At 38.4% G+C, this 18,863-nt stretch overlaps 1 pseudogene; it reads left to right on the top strand.

The window, feature by feature from the left end:
- The first annotated feature begins 580 nt into the window (after positions 1-580).
- Positions 581-18,550, top strand: LOC146469887 (uncharacterized; annotated as a pseudogene).
- Positions 18,551-18,863: the final 313 nt, after the last annotated feature.

Here is an 18,863-nt window from a genome sequence, read left to right as displayed (position 1 = left end):
GTTTCTACATACTCACATATTCAGCATTACAAGCCGGAAAATTTGGCTTCTATAAAGTATGTAAGACTTGAGGTACATAGGGTGGAATCGTTGTTGGAACAATTTTGAACTTTATAGGTTCCTTAAAACAGTGTTCGCATCTACGAATTAATCGATTGACTCTCCAACACTACATGGATTAGGCAACCTTGTTTTGTTGGAAGAAAGATCCGTACCCCTTTGTACCTTAAGTCTCAATTAATGTATAAACTAACTAATGACGAGGTGAAAGTGAAAGAGGAAAGAAGGTATCTCAATTTATCCATGTCGTTTATACGTAGTATTTTTTTTTAAGTACCTTTGTACCCATGCTCTGTATAGTTAGTCAATATTGATCTAAATTCTTTCGATGTCATTTTTCGCCTGTTACAATAAGAAAGTTTACTTAGCAAGGTGTTTCAGATATGATTATGTGATTTTTTCGAGCCTCAATGTTTTTTTTTTTTTTCATTGCCGTTCCACAGGAAATTCTTGCAAGAGGGCCCTTGGCATTTGACGCCTACACTAAAGGCTGAAGGAAGGAAAGACGAGTGTCAAGAGGATGCCAGTCATGTTGATTGGACAAGATCGATCAGGCACGACGAGCCTAAAAAAGTCACTAAGAGGGCAAATTTTTAATCCACCGGAAGAAAGTACAGTGGGGATTGAGAAGGATCCTTCACATTTCAAAGTAACCAGAGAGATTTGGAAGGCTGGAAAGAAGAATGAGGCGAAAACATCTAAAAAATCAGTTTCATATGAACACCATGCAGCACAAATAATTGTCAACAGTTTGAAGACCATTGAAAGAACTCCTGCGAAAGACCTTCAGGATCCTTTGGTGCCTGTAAAGACCTCTTTGCCCGTGAGTGCGTCAGTTGAGGACAATGATACGATATACGAAGTTCTAGACTTCGAGGAAAGCACACTCGAAGAAGTCCAATCAAACTTTCTCCCCATCCGAAATGTTGATTCACCTCAAAGCCACGACACTCCCGCTGCAAATTCGGAGGTACTAAATACAGATTTTCCTGATTTCTCTACTGTCAGTACTTTGGATTCACAAGGAGATGGTTTATCAAGTGCGAGCGATGAAACAACCCTACCAGACGAGATAGCATCTTTAGTTGAGAAGTTGCTTCTTGAGGATAAAAAAAGGTGAAGAAGAAGATATAGATTTTGCTTTGTGGGATTTGGGTGGACAATCTGTTTACTATGTCACACATCCACTATTTCTTACACCAAGAGCAATGTATCTTCTGGTTCACGACCTCAGCCGAGATCCACATGAAATAACCAGCCCACCTGTAAAACAGGGAATGATTAAAAAATTTAAAGATCTCTTTTGTCTGAAAACTAACCTGGACTATCTAGACTTTTGGATGACCTCCATTGCTTCCCTAGCTGGTCAGGTCCTCGCAGGTCCTAAATCTGACGTGTTGCCAGAGAAACTTTCCCCTGTATTCCTAGTTTGCACTCATGCTGATGAACCTCATGATTAGGACAATCCTTATGAAATGGCCCATGAGGTGTTTGATTTTCTGCAAAGAAAGCCATACAGTACTCAATTAGTTGATCAAGTTTTTGTCGTTGTTAATACGAAGTCCGGAAGCAACTCTGAGTGTTCAGAAATTATCCGTTTGCGGAAGCACATCCTTTCCGTAGCTAAGGAGCTACCTCAGATGAAAGAAGTTATTCCAGTAAAGTGGCTAAAGTATGAGAAAGCGCTTCATAAGAGAAGCGGGCCATAAATCGATTTGTCTCCAAAGAAGTGAAGAGATTGCGTCCGTAGAGTTTGTGCCATTGTTGAGCTTTTTACATGACTGGAGAATTTTGTTTCATTTTGATGACACTCCAATTTTGAACAACTTTGTAGTCTTAGACCATCAATGGTTGATCAACGTTTTTAAGATGGTAATAACTATTAAGCCGTATGACCTCCAGGAAAGAGAATTCAAAGAATTGTTGCACAAGCTTGAGACATAAGGCATCTTGGAGGAATGCTGTTGCAGCATGTTTGGGGTCCTTTTTAGACCAGCAAGAAACCGCTGAAAGCCTCGTTGCAATCATGGAGAAATTCAGCTTGCTGTGTCTTTGGCCATCATCAGCTGCCTCATGCAGCAACCAGTACCTGGTGCCGTCCATGTTGATGTCGCATCCACAGCAAGATGTCATCGGTTGCCTCTGCAACAATTCATTCTCTTTTTCTCAAGTTTCTTTCCCCGACTAGTGTTACAGTTCTGTAAGTGGTGCAGTAAAGAGTTTACAACCAAAGTTACCCCACAACTGTTCCAAAATTTTGCCAGATTTTTTATTTCGTCAGAATCTTGTTGCTCTGTAGTCCTTCTCTGTCATATGTCTTATGTTGAGGTGATTTTTCTCGGTGCGAATTCCTAATGCTGGTGTGGGAGAAGGTTTAAGAGTGGCGGTCAGAAAATATCAAGCATTTGGTGGCAGAACTCGTGAAATCAATTTCGCTCATTTTCTGGCTACAAAAAGCCCTTAAGTAGAGAACAGATTTGACGCCTTTAGTTTTCTCTAGGAGCGCTTAACGTTCTAGAAAACTGAGATAAACAAATTTGACCCGCGAGGATCCCGAAGGTACCCGCACGGCAGTGTGAAATTAATATTCTGAACTGACTCTTCCGTCTGCAAGGAAAGAAGATCCATGGTATTTTTATACTCGGTATTGACGGAGGAAGCACCGCACGTTTATAGCAGAGTTTGAACTAGACTTAACCATTATTCATAAAAGCAAACAGAGCTTAGGAAAATGTCCCTTTCCTAAACAGGAAAAATCCCGCAAAAACGGATAAATTTTAAAGATGGTTTTCGCTATGTGGTATAAGGCCGATTTTTCTTAAACTTTGCCTTTTGAGTGATGGAACGTTGTTCTTGATAATGTATTAAAATCAGTCTGGGTTTTGAATTAAGCACTTCACACGACCGTTTTGAAGTCACCATAATTCGTTTAAAATTCCGACAACGGCTAAATAAACAACCGGTTGTTGCGTTACCGTGACAATAAACAGACTAATTTTACATACACCAAAAAAGCCTAATGAAAACGAATTTCTTTTAATCTTTACATCCTTTTTAACCACAATGAGGAAAAGTCTGGTCTAGGAACCGATTTTTCTCGTTTGCGCGGTGAGATTTTTGCTTATAAAACCATATCTAGTAACGGACTCGATGTCCATTTCTTGAGTTCGCTCAGGTGTCAGACCGCATCAAAAGGAAATCTGTGGGGTTGAAGTTCTTCCCTATGGCTATGGTAAAATGCTCGCCAAAATAAAAATTGGAGACCGGTCAAACTTTCCTCTTCTGTTTTTAATTCGCTAAATAGTTAGGTTTGCGTTTTACAAATCCCGAAATCACCAATAATCAGTGAATATTAATAATATCACGCATTGATGTTTTCTAAAGTAAATTGAATTAGTAAAGTAAAGTAAGATAAATTCAATTACGGAAACTGGAACATTTGTCACTTTAAATTTGGTTTGATATCCTTGTGCTGTCATGGAAGCATGGAGGTTTTCTTTTAGCTCCTTGGTCTGAGGTCCTTGCTCTTACGACCCCAGAGATAGGAGCAGATCAACTGAAGTAAACTAGTGCAAAAGGAACATCGCCGGTCACAAGTCTTCCTTGTCAATAGCCGATGTAGAAACCGAAATTGAACTTATTCTGACAAGAATGTGTATCTCCTTCACCACGAATGCTTATCTCGTCTATCTCCTTCACCTTTCGGAATTGACGATTTGTCTTCGACACCGTTCGTCTCTGGGCATTGGCTGGCGTCGAGGTCAGTTCAAATAAGTGTCAAATTTCTCCTCCGGTATCGAGCCATGACAGCCAGGCGCAAAAAGTCGCAAAACTAGAACGAGGACTTGGAAAAAAACGTGCCATTTGCCATGGAAGAAACTAGGACTATTTATTCCAGTTGGTTCAGGTATGGGTTTACATAATTTTCATTACCTTTTTTTATGTACAATAAACTGTAAAAACGTCTGATGTAACACTTTACTTTTTTGCACATTCGGTCTTTTCCAGCACAAAATATTAGTATTCAGATGTATTTTCAGTTCATCAGATGCGGAGAAAGCCGTTTATTAGATTACACGTGAAGTTTTCAGTGTTATTCATTTATGTATTATTTTTATTTTTCTGTGCTTGGAAACCTAGTTCTAGTCAGGCTACTGACTGTGGTGGACAACTTTTTGTTCACTTCCCCGTAAAAAGGTCCTTCTCTTGAGGAAAGTAAGACGTCATAGCAGCTTATGATGGTCTAAGTGAAATGAAGAGGCTGAAATTAAAAAGAAATAAGGTTATGTATCTAATTAAGCCACCCCCACCCCCCTTTCCCCTCTATCTTAGGAAGAAGTAAATTTTCGCTCTACACTTTAATCAGTATGAGTAGGTTTTTAAGTCTGTACCTCCGTGGTATCTTTGGCATTGACGGTTCTTGTTGCTGGTCGCTACGAAAAAGAAAATTCAATAAAGAACTACGGGTATTAGTCATTTGCGCAAAAGTTGTCTCAAAGAATTCGTTATTCTAGATAAGCAGCTAGTAAACGCGTCCGTGACAAGCGGAGTGGCAGGGGGGGTTCGAGCCCCGACCCCCCCCCCCCCCCCAGAATTTTAAGAAGTGTGAAAAAACAATGTGTCAAAAAATAAATAATTAAAAAACAGTAATAATGTACAACAATCAATCTTGAATTCTCACGCTGCAAGTGCCTTTTCACAACCTTTAATAAATTGTTTATTACCTGACAGTTTCCTCCGCTAACATTTGGCTTTTATACAACAGCAGCAAGGGCAGTCCTTCCTTGTGAATCGGAAATAAGAACCAAAATCCTCATGACCGATTTGTGTTTGTTAGTAGGGAGTTAAAGATAAGACGACGGTGATGGTAGCAAATTCGAAAACATCATAAAGAGAATTCGCGTTCTTTTAAACTTCATCACGATAATTCCAGCTCCCACCTTTTTATTTATTTATTTATTTTTTTTATTTTGGGCGAATCTTCCTGCGGACGGATTCTTACTGCCTGATTCCAAGTTCACCGGAAAAAGAGAAAGGGAAATTTGTCGTCGTCTTTTTACTTCCTCCTTCAAACGTGAACAAGTTAGGCAATTTCACGTGGTAGTCCGTAAAGTGACGGCAAAGGGTCGAAACGAAATGTACCAAAAAGTGTGATGCAAGTGCAAAGTTATTGTTTTGCTTACTATATCTGCTCCTTTTTTGATGGCCTCAATTTGCTCCCCCCCCCCCCTCCCCATCCCAGTTGTTTTAGCCTGACTACGGGCCTGTTAAAGCAATACTTCCCGTCCCCCACCCCTTCCCTACTGCCTACTGCCACATCTCAGTGACGATCTAACTAATTTGCATATTTGCTGTCACGCAACATTGTTAGACATGACTGAATCTTTTCGATTTCTTCTCTTCCCGTCGATAATGGATAAAAGGAAGCGAGAGTAAAACAGAAATCTTTTTGATAAAGCAAGATAGGAGCATTATTGAAGGCCTTGAAGCTGTGATTGGCAGTTTGCTCGTCGCATCGGTTTGTTTGCACGGGCAGTTATTTGATTCCGCCAAACGATGTCGTGGTCGAAATTAGCCAACTTTAACGACCTTTTGTGAAACTCTCAATGGAGAACCCAGCCTGACATTAAGGTATGAAGTACATCAAGGCAATTGTTACTGAAAGCCAAAGTGTGAGAATATTTCGAGTTATACCACATACTGAAATGTGTGCTTGACCTTTGGCACTACATTGCAGAGTTCGCCAGCTGTAAAAATATGCCGCCGTTTTTAAATTGTTTAAATTTGCCAGATATCATTACAAACACAAATTCATCGGTTATCATATCAGAAAGAGATTGTCTTTCGATATAAGGAATCCCGATTTCCGTACGCTTCTTTTAAAACAAACGCTGAGACAATTAAAAGTGGTGATTTTCCGGTTTAAAATTCAATTATTTTTCAGTTCACAAGGTTTCGATCGATTTTCCTGATTTTCTCAAAACGCAAATGTTTCTGGCCAATTTAAGCCACACCATGATTCTTACTTTAGTAAAACGTTATTATGGACAAAAGATGAAAGAAATCGACTCTGCTAAGTTTCGCCAGAAAATTCAGATTTTGCTCGATTTTTCCTGACCGCCGCTCTTAAACTCAGGGATAAACCTCTCTGAAGAGTTTTACCACGGCACCTTTGAGGTGACCTCTGCCTGAGTTGTGCGCCAGCTCGCACTTATAGTTGAGTCCATGCGACACGAGTTCTGCTTTCTGAGAAACATGAGGTGTGAAGTTACTTTCTTTTGCCCAGTCTGTTCACAAGGAGGTGCAGATGATTTCTGTCGAAATCATCATTCGCAAGATTGTAAGCAAGAAGAATGCCTTCACTTTTTCTTAGAGTATGAGCTGTTAAATTGTAAACAAATCGCTATTTGCACTCAGTCTGCCACTGCGAAGGAAAGCGAGGTCAAAATCAAGCAGTTCTCTCCTTGGTTTCCGGTTGAGTACGAAAAGGTGAGAATTCAACAAAACAAAATTAGATTTAGGTACTAATTTCGTCGAGATTTAGGATTTCTTTCGCGGTCAGATGACAGAAGTTTCACTTTTAATATAGATTGGAACGAAAAGAAAAAAGAAAGAAAGCGATAAGGAAGTAAAAAGACAAGAAAGGTAGTTTGAGCCAGCAAAATGTAATTGGCCTTGATACCAAAAAAAGTATATCAATTACCATCTCCGCCCAACCTTGGGTCTCGCAGTGAATAAAATCTTTCAGTTACGTGCTTTATCGAATGATAATGCTCATGATAAACAGCCTGTTTTCCTAGAAGTGAACAACAGGTTAATCCTGAGAAATTTGTTGGCTAGGCCTATTTTCATTCGATAAGTAGGCAGCTCAGAAAAGGGGTAAAACAATGTTGTTTGTCATCTATATCTTTAGATTAATTTCTGCAATGACGTTTGTCATGTTAAGCGTTAAAAAACCCATCGATTATCTGATCTTGGCATGATTGGTGCACCTCGAAAATTGCAAGGTTTTTTATCGCGTAAGGGACAAAAAATTGCGTGTATGATGTGATACCCGTCATCCGATTTTACATCTTCTCTTTCTTATCCTCCCACTCTCTTGTAGGAATTTAGGACTAAAATGAGATCGTCGGAAAGATGACAAAATGTAAAACGTTACACTCTCTTTTCAATTTTCAACAGCACGAAGAACGAGGGGAGCTTGATGACAGACTACTACCTGCTGTGAGAGGCAAGTTTCTGCCTTCTGTTTTCAAGCTACGTTTTCCCTATTTATGCTATTAAGTATATAGTGAAACCCAGGTCTCTAAGAAAAAGTTCACGCTTTGGATTGAGTCAGAAGTGGAGTCGGAATCTGATAGTCAAGGAGCCTTAGGTTCTTATGTCTAACCGCCCCGGCCTATACCCTAGTTCAGTGTAGAATAGTTATAATAATTTTGTGGGACATTGCAGCTCATTTTGCACAAGAAAATAACGTGGCCAGCCAATCAGAACTGGAAACCATTTAACTATTTCTTCAACTGTAACTATTTCTTCGCTCTTTACAAATTTCGGTTATTTTCCTTTTAAAAACTTAAGAGCGATTGCCCACAAGAATCAAACAAAATCGGAAAATAGTGGCAAAAGTGTAAAATCGCTCAAACTTTGGCTATCAGTAGCCTACTTTGAATTATTTATCGCAATGTAATTAACTTGTCAAATAACTTTTTGTTTTGGCGGAAAATGACTATAATAAATGTCGGTGCTAGCCACGAGAAATTTCGACTTGAAAATTAACGGTTTTTAAGCAAGTCGCTCGCCTTAACTGTGGAGCAAGAAGACATCCTCTTATTATCAGCTTATTCTACATCTCTTCCCGATTTGATTTCATTATTTCTATGAAGTTTGAAAAAAAACATGACATCGAGAGGGACCTGAGCGAAATCCCACTGTTACTCTATGGAAGTGACGAGCTAAATTTAAAAGATTATTTACTATACTACCTTTATCACGAATGAGGTGAAATTTCAAGAGTAAAGTAAGGAAGAAATGGGCTCTTAATTGATGTAACGTTTGTTCTGGGGAAATTAAATTGTTGTCTATAACAGAGCGCTAAAAATCACTGAAATACAGTCAAATAAGAGATTGCGTGACAGATCGTGACAGAGGTTACAGTTGTGTTTTACGGATATTTAAGCCCGAACTCGATATTAATGCTGTTCAAAAACAACAGCATTCTCTTTTGAGAATGTAATGGTTTTCTCGTATTATATGAAACTTCGTTCGTACCTTGTGTAAACAAATTCATAACTCTCAAGAAAAAAAAGTTATGACATCGCGAGACATCGGGAGGTGTTCTTGTCTCCGACCCCTCAATCCTTTAACTGTAGTTTCCTTTCGAAGTTATCTTATTTCTTTGTTGCGTATGAGATAATTTGTCTTTATTCTATTCGGTTGTGAGAACTACTAACTCACTCGTTTCATTTAGCATGAGATCTGATCATGACAATAAATGCTTTTATTGCCGACTTCTGACATCATTGATTGGCAACAAAATTTCAGCTACAGTCGGACCTCTATTAAGCAGCCACCCTGGGGACTTTGAAAACTGGCCGCTTAATAGAGATTGGCCGTTGAATAGAGGTATCGAATACAGCACTTTACTGACAAAATAATAATTCGGGACTTTGGAAAGTGGCCGCTTAATGGAGGGTGGCCGCTTAATAGAGGTCCGACTGTAGTTGTGTATAAATGCCGTATTTCCTCGAACAATAGCCGGGGCGATTTTCTTCCACACCAAAAGAGGGCAATTATTTGAGCGTCCAACTGGGACAAACTTTCCCGTTGTATTAACAATTCGTTCGGATACTACTAGGAAATACCCCGATCTGCTTTTCTATTTATTCCATGTTTGGATAGGATTTGAGGTACACAGCACTTAACGCCTATGATATGGGCAAACGGTGTCCAATTTCCGTGCTAAAGTCTCTTTCTCCTTGAAAACACCCACTCTAGCAAGTGGCGGTTCCCTCTCCGTGTTTACTCCAGAAAATGACCAGTAAGAGCAATGGTCCGTAATATTCTTGAAGCAATTGCGTAAACTTATTATTTCAAGACTCCTTCTTTTATCTAACCTATCATACGAGCAGGCTGTTTCAGTTATACTCTGAAAAGAGCACGAAAACTGCGAAAACGCCATTGCAGTGCTGCACAATACAAGAAAACTAGCTAGCTTTACAAAGCGCGTCACTCTGAGTAAGAAAGTTCCGTGGGAAAATTCCAAACCTTTTGCGTGGAACTCGTTTATAATTGGCTATCAGTATAGCAACACGCTCAAATAGTTAATTTCAAGAGTCAACAAAATAATTCTTTCCAAGGGTCCGGACGCACTGGACTGACAAAATTTGTTTGGCCCTTCCAAAAATCTCGACAAAATTTGTCTCTGCCAAATTTTCAATTTGTCAAGCGTGGGCGCACTGAGACTCAGCAAAATATTTGTAAACCAGAGGTGTCAATCACACGGAAATAAACACCATCGCTTGCGCGCTTTGCGCGGCGCGGGAAAGGTTACATGAGATCTCAGGAGTCATGGGCTTATGGTGATCTTTAACCGCTTCGATCGAATATGTTGCCTCAGCATATTATCGCTTGTATTCTAGTTTTTTTTCTTCCTTGAATTCGTTCAACTCCAGCAGAGGCATTTGCTACTTGTACTATGGCAGTGGAGGCTTCACGTTGTTCGACTGCAACTGGTTCAGTGATTTGTCCTTAGAAGCCGGCGAAAGCCTCATCCTCATTATTGGAACCTACCTAGGCCTTTGTAATTCTTGGTTTGAAATTCATTTTCATAGACGTAATATCCCCGAAGAATTCTTTTAGTGATAATAATAGAAATGACAGGCCTGCAAGACTCACTGCGTTATGTTGTGTACATTTTTATGAACGCTGCCTTATATTTTTGCAATTTTTTATATTTTCTGAAATACTCCCACTAAAAATAGAGATCAAATTTTCTTGATTGACATTTTCTTTCAAATCATGGCGTGTAAATTAACAAATCTGTCAGATTTCACGCCTGAAAAAAATTTGTCCTGCTCCGAGGCAGGACGACGGCGTCTTTGAATTCTGGTAAGCCTTGACAAAATTTGGTAGATCTAAAAATCACCGGGCGCACTTGTCTCAGAGAATTGGTGACAGATTTTTTCGCAAAATTAACAAAAATTTGCCCAGTGCGTCCGGGCCCTTGCAAGTCTAATATTAAACAGAAACTAGGGACTTTAAATTTTGAAGTCTCTGTTTTGCCAGCTTTCTATAATTTGTGATCATCCGCATTCGGTTTTTTTTTTAACTAGTAAAGAAACTCGTAATCATCCAAGTAAAGAGACAAGTATGTGCACTACTGGCTACGTGAAAATTGGCGAGGGAGCGAGGGAAAGCTTCAATGATCAAACAAAATGATGAATAATAAAAATCAGCAACAATAACAAGGTCATTAATGTATTTTCATCCGGTTAGGTCTGAATGTTTCCCGAAGTACGTTTGTAATATCTGTCACGGTGCGTCACACAATCTCGGTTTGATTTTGCGATTTTGTTAGATTTTGAAGGGTCTTCCACAGAGCACGATTAAGTTTCCCCGGAAAATTTTTTATTTTAGTTGAAAGCCCATTTCCTCCTTAATTCACTCTTACATTTTCATTTGATTTGTGATAAAGGTAGTAGGACAAATTATGTTCTCAATTTAGCAAGCGATTTCTATAGAGTAACGGGTCCCTTTTTTTCTGGTCGGTCTCAGTGTTACAAGCTCCATCGATCTTGATGGGAAGTAAAAGTTAAAACCTGAAAAGGTTGTAGAACAAGCTGATAACAAATAGATGTCTTCTAGCTTTATCAGTAGGGCAAGTGGGTTGCTTCAAAATGACTGATTTTTCAACCCGAATTTTCTCGTGTCTGGCTATGAAATCAATCTTCGTCATTTTCTGCCGAATCAAAAAAGTTATTTCACAAATGAACCACACAGCAATGAATAACTTAATGTGGACTACTAATAGCCAAAGTTTCAGCTATTTTCAAAGTTTGAAAGTTTGCCGCACAATGTTCGATTTTTGTGTGCACGCGCTCTTAAAACCAAAGTTTGTTTAGACACATTTTGCAGTATTCTGCCAAAGTTTTAAGCTTATTCGACAATTTGTACGATAAAATAAACGCTAATTCGAGGATGGCAGCGTTCAAGATATCGCTTAAACTACTGTATTTTATTCCTTTGGTGAATGCCTTCTCAAATTATTATAATAGTAAGAGTTGATGTTTTTGGGCGTAAATATTTTTTTGTCGCTTCTCAGAACTCATTTGAAATGACTCTGAATCAGGCCGAAAACATTAACAGAACATCAACTCTATTGTTATATTAGAAGTTAAAAACAAAGTCTATGTTAGAACCGGTAACCGCAAAACATCTCATCCGAGGGCCTGTTACCCATAGACCCTTTTTTCATAAATGACGACTGATTTTTTATTCCTTCAAGCAGAACGTAATCAAAAATTCATTTTTGTAGCAAATGAAGACAAACCATTGGTTCTTCCTGAAACGGTTGTGGAATCGCCGTTGTCAGAGTCAAGTCATCCAATAGAGATTGTCCTTCAGCTGAAACAAAGCCTGCAACGGGACCGAGCCTCTCTTAAGGATCCAGGGCCTGACACCAAGAAATTGATCCGTTTCATGTCTAGAAAAGCAGAGAATTCAGAGAGGCTTGATGTTGTCAATTACTTGAGGGAAATTACACCCGCTGGGACTACTGGTGAGCTTGTAATTTGCCTCATTTATGGCTGGCTCCGTGAGCGGGCAAGATGAACCATTCATTTCCTGGGCTGTGATACGCTACTGTTCACTCGGCCATAAAAGTTTAATCCACGAACAACGCAAGTTTTTCCATGTTATTTTTTGAAAAAACAGTGCTAAAATTAAACGTTCGAAAAACTCTTGATATTTCCATAAAAAAATAAAAGTACTAAGTTGTAAAGTTTGTTTTTCTTTACCGAATGTGCCACTGAATCGGTGAGTTGATCTGTGAGCTCGGGTGGCTGTTTCCCCGAGTTCTTCACAACCCAAATTGGGCACACAATAATCTTGCATGTGAATAATACTTTGTCCAGTTACCTTAAAAACACTTTTCTTCTGGGCTGTAAACGCTTTCTTCCTCAGCTTCCATGGAGGATTAGGGGGGGAAGGGGTCCCTAACTGCTCCAAAACTGATTTTTTTGTAGTAAACAAATGATAAATTATAACAACTTTGGCAGCTTTTAAAAACACTTAAAGTTAGATGGAAGGCCAAACACTACGATTGGTTGCCAGGCACAAGTCTTCCTGATGTTAAAACTGATATTATTAATGTTACCACATAATTGCTTCAAGTAATATGTATATTTATCTAAGCCTAAAAGCGGAGATTTTTAATAGCTTATGGTTTCCGTATGGACGTAAGAACCTTACAAATTCCTCATTCTTTTCTGGACTTATATTTATTTTTAGTACATATGGAGCAAAATATCTACCATCAATAACAATTGCAACGTTTATACAGGAGAGCAAAGTATCCTCTTAAATCGTGAACAACCTGTTTCAATAGATCTGAAATTCTAAGCCTCACGATAATGTGGAGCGGGGTGTCTAAAAAATACCAAAACAATGTGTACACTATAGGTAAACATTCAGGACGGGATCGGCTATATATCAAGATACGATAATTTTCTTCACGCTCAAAATGATATTTGCATGGAGTTTGGTTCACTGGATTCCAACTGATGATCGACCACTGCTTAATCAATACATTGAGCAGAGGCACGAAGAAATTCGTTGCACTGGCAATAAAGATCGCTAAAGAAGGATACAAGTGCTTAGGTGATGCCACTAGAATTGTAAACAAAGCGTGAATTTGTGGCGTCACGGCAAACATAAATATGGCTTATTCACCGGACAAGGGCACAGTTTTTATCAATAACGACCGGCCTAGGCCGGTGAATAACATGCTTTTTTACTTTTCTACTTTTTTAGATTTTAATATGATCGAGGCGAATCGGTTTGCGAACAGTTTACGCGCGCTATTCGCACTGTCACTCTCTAGTTAAATTTTGCTTATCAAGAAAGTCGTGCGTAAACCTCAGAGGAAACTCAAGGCTAAACTAACGACAAGCCATACTTCAAACATAACCTGGAGTAAGAAATGGAAAAAATTGTGATATTTCATAGCAAGCAGTAGAGAAATAAACTAAACAACTACTTTGAATAGACTAGGAAATAAAAATTCAAGGTAAAAAAAATAATGAACATAGAACCTAAAACTGAGCTCAAAATATCCATCCGCAGTTAGCAATATTATTAAGCTTAAGTTAAATGACGTGTCAACACTGCAAGAAAAACTGCAAAACAAGCAAAGTTTGTTAACAAAAGCAAATGAACAGTCCCATCTTTGGAGAACAACCAATATTTTTATTCTATTGCTGAATTTTTCGTTCGTTTTAAAACGTTAAGTGAGCGAAACGTTTCACTTCAAGAGAAACAAAATTCAACGTTTCGTCGAGCCGTATCGGAGTTTAATAATTTCACTTTCAGGTTACCGTTGTCAGGTTACCGTTGTCGATCGAGAGAGAGAGAGAAAGAGAGAGAGAGAGAGAGAAAGAGAGAGAGAGAGAGAGAGAGAGAGAGAGAGAGAGAGAGAGAGAGAGAGAGAGAGAGAGAGAGAGAGAGAGAGAGAGAGAGAGAGAGAGAGAGAGAGAGAGAGAGAGAGAGAGAGAGAGAGAGAGAGAGAGAGAGCACTTACTATCTCCGCTTCCACAAAGGTGCACCTATCCGACTGAAACGGCAAAATACTCTGTCGTTGAGGCTGGTATTCTACAGTCGCTGTCTTTTAGTTACGTTGTACTTTGCTTATTCATCGCCTGCGTTTTCGGTTTCTTTCTCTCTCCTTTTTTCTTCTTTTCACGTTTGTCGACATATTTAAAGAGTTAAATTTATAGCTTTCCTCAAAATTTCCGTTTGTTTTTCAAAAAAAAGCATTTGGTCCGCCGAAAACGGCACGGGTTGTCGTACAGGGTTAACTTGAGTATGGCATTTCACAATGACTTACACGGATGAACGGACGTACATACATACGTACGGACGGATGGAGGTGACGTCATAACCTAATCAAAATTTTTCGTATTCATGGTTTACCAGTTTCTCTTATCAATGGGCTCTGCGCGCGCGACTTTGACCCACTGAGCTCTGCTTAAAAAGGGAACAACCCAACCCACCTTCACAGCTTGTTAAACAAAAGGGCAAAGGGGGTTACGAAAATAAATGAAAGCGAAGACTTTCCTGCATCAATGTACTTTTAAGAAACGTCCTTTTAGCTATGAGAAGGCAAAGGCTTGGCATTATTTATCATAGTGCGGCCAGATGGTTTCAAGACCCTGGCCTCGCTTCGAACTATTGATATTTCTCAATTATGCAAATTAGGAGTCTCAACCTTTTCATGCCGCTCGCAAGAATATAACTCGAAAAATGATCTCGAACGTAAAGAAAATACAGACATAATATCAAAATACATTAGACTGCAACTTTATGTTGGTACTCGTACGTAAATAGCATTAAAGAAACTATGCGAGGTGCTCAAATGGCCATAAGTAACTATACGAAATTTACAGAAAAAGTGTCCGATAAACCTGTCTGCGTAAATTTGCACTGTATTTGAAACTATTTCTGTTTTCCTTTACGTTGAAGTACATAATTCGAGTCGCATTTTTGTGTGAGTTTCATGTAAAGGCTTTTTATTTGCACACTGATTGAAAAAAAAACAAGATGGGTGGATGGATGGACGAGTAGATGGACGGGTGAATGGATATTAAAATAAATGTTAAATGAAAAGTATGAAGAGTGAGCATCAAAATATTTTAAAAACTATAAAATAGTCATAGTGTGCCCCTTCAAATGCAAACGAGCCCTCGATACTGACAATCTTTCCTTGCAACACAAATTCGAGTCTTTGGCAAGTCTCACCCGATAAATCTGTTTACAGATGCAGGACTACATGCAGTTTCTTTTCTTGCAAACGGACAATGGGACTGGAGACCGGCTTTCATGTCACTCTGTTAAAAAGATAGCGATGAATTCGTGAGTGTAAAAACAACCCGCTGCGAAAAATCGTCACTGCACTACCAAAACAAGAAGAATCTGAAAGTATGAGTTCATTACGTATAAACACTGTTGTGAAAAAATCTTAAACTGTTCTATCATGGTCACTCGGCAAACAGCACCAAGTGGCAAGTGCGGAAATTTTTATGTAGAATGTGTTACTTTTTATTGCTCCCTTGGGTGTCAAGTCCGTCAGCCGTCATCATTTGAACATAAATTATTTGAGGTCTGGCCTTTATTTACCGCTCGCGATGTTTGTTGATCTTCATCTCCCATTTACTCTTCACTTCTGACACCAGCTACCGTGGTCCACATTGAACGATTCACGTGATAATTTTTTCCACCCAGCTTTTCTCCTAATTTTCATTGCACATCGTGCCTCGGACACGACTTGAAGTCGGTCCATAAAAAATCCTTAAGGACTTGCCTAAATATCCAGCCATGTTGCCCTTATTCTTGATTAGTAACTCGTTTGCCTGGGAACAGTACATGTGGTGAACGCTTATTACCTAACATTTACCAGTACACTGAGCTTTTTGTACTGTGTTTTAACAACTCCTTCTGAAAATGCCATATCCCAGAATTTTGTCTTTCCCTGACCACACTCGTTTCTTGTAGGTCTTTTGCTGCCACAGAACCTTGACATTCGGAACATTCCTTTTCGTACGATGAGAGCTCTTACGATTGACTTGAGCGGTACGTGTTACCCAAAATTTAGGAAAGCCTGGTACCATAAAGCATCCTTTATTTCCAAATTTGGAGTGATATAAGACTGGGCCGAACCTCTACTTATCCACCCTACTATAAAGACACGTTATTATGAAACGTTTACGTAATTTTACGAAAGTACTGTAACAAATTTTAAGCTACGTTGAAGGTAATATTCAATTCGTCAATACAAATTATATTGACTATGAATAGTGGAATACGACATATACAGTAAAAATATACATACTGTAGCACCTTGTTAAGGAAAGAAAAAGAAGAAAGTGCACACTTCACTAAAAGATATATGAACTGTGCTTATAGTAAGGTGAAAGGTAAAGGACAGAACAAAGAAGTAACAACAATTTTTAGAGTCTGTATCCATTTATTCAGAGGTTAACATAATTTTTATTAGTTGACGCTTGCTTTTTCAATTCAAGATCTAACTCTTTGTATTATTATTATTATTATTATTATTATTATTATTATTATTATTATTATTATTATTATTATTATTATTATCATTATTATTATCCCGTCTATTGTTGATAACTGTAAAACTATTTTATTTTATTTGTGCATCTAAATACAATGACAGTTACATTAATATTGCGTAGAAACAACCCTTTACATAACCAACCATACTTACAAACACAACTGCGTATTCAAATACTATGCATCACCATAATAATTTTATCTAATAAACAAATACAGTGTTTTTAAAGGAACAAATTAATGACATAGTCCACCTTTTCTTTTTTTTTTAACTCTTATTATGGGTGCATATGTATGTTTTTGTTTGGTACTTATGTTTACGTTTGTTTGTATCTCCGCTTTCAACACATATTTACAGTGATCGCACCATCAAGTCTTATGCATGAAAATGTACGTCTTTTTTAATAACAAGGGGTTAGGAATAAACGCATTTCGATTGCTTGTATTTCCTTCTGCGCTCTTGAAATGCGTGTTTAAAATTGAAACTCCTGTGCTAGCAGTTAAGCTGAAATTAATCTCTAAATGTAAGAGGCATAAGCAATTTTAATAAAAGACGAACTATCTTCAAATGGCGCCGTAAACAGAAAGCAGATATAATTTCTTACGACAAACGCATTGAAAAAAGAGAGAGAAAAGTACAATGGAAAAATATATGGGGTGGTAAATGCATTTTTGTTTTCATGGAAGCCCTAATTCCTGTTGTACAACAATACTGATCACAAATAACACCAATTGCACACTTTCCTCTACAATTCCAGATCCCTTAGGCCGTGTTACGATCAATATTTATGCACCAAACAAAGATAAAGGCCTCATTTTACTCTTAAGAAAGTTGCAGGTCTTTGAATTCTCCAAACTGAAAGCTTCAACTTATTTTAGGTCGAGATTTCTGTTGTCCTTTAAAGTCTTCTCTCGGTAAGCGAGATGGTAACGTGCTTTCAAGGAGGGCGGCAATTGACAGCTTGAACTAGATTTAATCTATAGTTGGAGAACTAAAAATCCTCAAACGAAGAGTTACACCTGGAGTCAAAAATACCCAACAGTGGAGGGTCAAGTATTGATCGGTGCTATGTCGGCTAATTTCGAATAGTCTATGGGATTTTGGGAACTCTGCTGAAATATTACTGAAATAGTGCTGAACATGCAGCAATAAGCTTAGCTTAAAGTCAAATTGGAGAGGTAAAAGGTCCAAGCATGTGGTAAATTCAAACGAAGCTGTCTGGTTCAAAACTTAAATTACTCGAAAAACTGAAGGATTATGGATTTGAATGACAATGTCAAATGAAGCCTCTGGGAATAAAATGGCCCTAGGAGCTAAGAAAACTTGGAATCTTTTTCATTTATGATAGAAAAATGTTATACATGAAGAATTTTTCCGAGAAACTTCTCAACATAAACAAGATCCATTATTGGACCTCAAGAAGGCTTCCTATTTATGGAAAGGTCCATACATTGGTATCGATCAGTAAAGGGAAAGATAAAATGTTGAACTAAACGTTTATGTAACTTGTGCCCAAATGGAAAATTTAAACATATTTTGGCGTCGATTTAAGGATGCATTTGAAATCTGAAACGTTTTCGTCGCCTATCGTTACGCTTTCCAGTTGGGCCCATGTTCAGTTCTTATTAAGTATTAAAACGATGAAACTGTTCTTTTTTTTTTATTTTGTTCTATGTGCTAACTTACGTCATGTCCAGCCACTGTTCTCATAATTTTTTTGTGCGAAGACGGGAGGCTTGTACTGAGCGGGCCTTTGCAATGACGTGGCTATGCAATGCTGGTGAACCCTTACAAGGGCGAAAATGTTTTCCATGGCTGCCCGAGGATATATACGGTAATAGACTTTACGCGTGCATAAAGGGTCCCAAGTGCATGTACGGTAGTCTTAACATTACTCACATCGAGTACCCAAACAATAAACGTATGATTTTGTATTGCAGGTGGTGAAGAGTGGAAAGAGGTTGCTGAGAAACTGGGCCTCACGCGAGCAGAGATACGTCACCTTGAGAAGCGAACTCTCAACCCATGTGACGCTGCATTGGCTTTCATTAGTTAGCGGTGTCACATTAATCTGGACGATCTGTACGATGTGCTAAGCGAATGCGGGCTGCCTTTGTTGGCTGATTTTCTGTGAAGAAACCTTGAAAGACAGTTTTTTCATATGAAAAAAAGTGCCTAAACATATTAATGTAAATGACTTTTTAATACCGAGTAAGTGTAGCGCACTGTGTTAGTGGGGGCAGGCACTTTTAAGTGCCAATTAAAAAAAGAAGCCAAAAAAGCCTTAAAAACCAATTTGAAACAAATACTTTAATATGAAAATAGCATGTTTGAGAATCGCAACTGGCAGCGGAAAGACCAGCTATTATTATTTACAATTTTTGCATATTAATCAAATATTCAGATTTCACAAGCGATGCTATATATACCTGGATCGTGTTTAATTTTTTTTGTT

This window comes from Pavona decussata, unplaced genomic scaffold (assembly GCF_977016875.1).
Source record: "Pavona decussata unplaced genomic scaffold, jaPavDecu1.1 SCAFFOLD_115, whole genome shotgun sequence".
In the NCBI taxonomy this organism is placed as follows: domain Eukaryota; kingdom Metazoa; phylum Cnidaria; class Anthozoa; order Scleractinia; family Agariciidae; genus Pavona; species Pavona decussata.
Note: the sequence above shows the minus strand (reverse complement) of the source record. Positions and strands in the feature narration are given on the sequence as shown.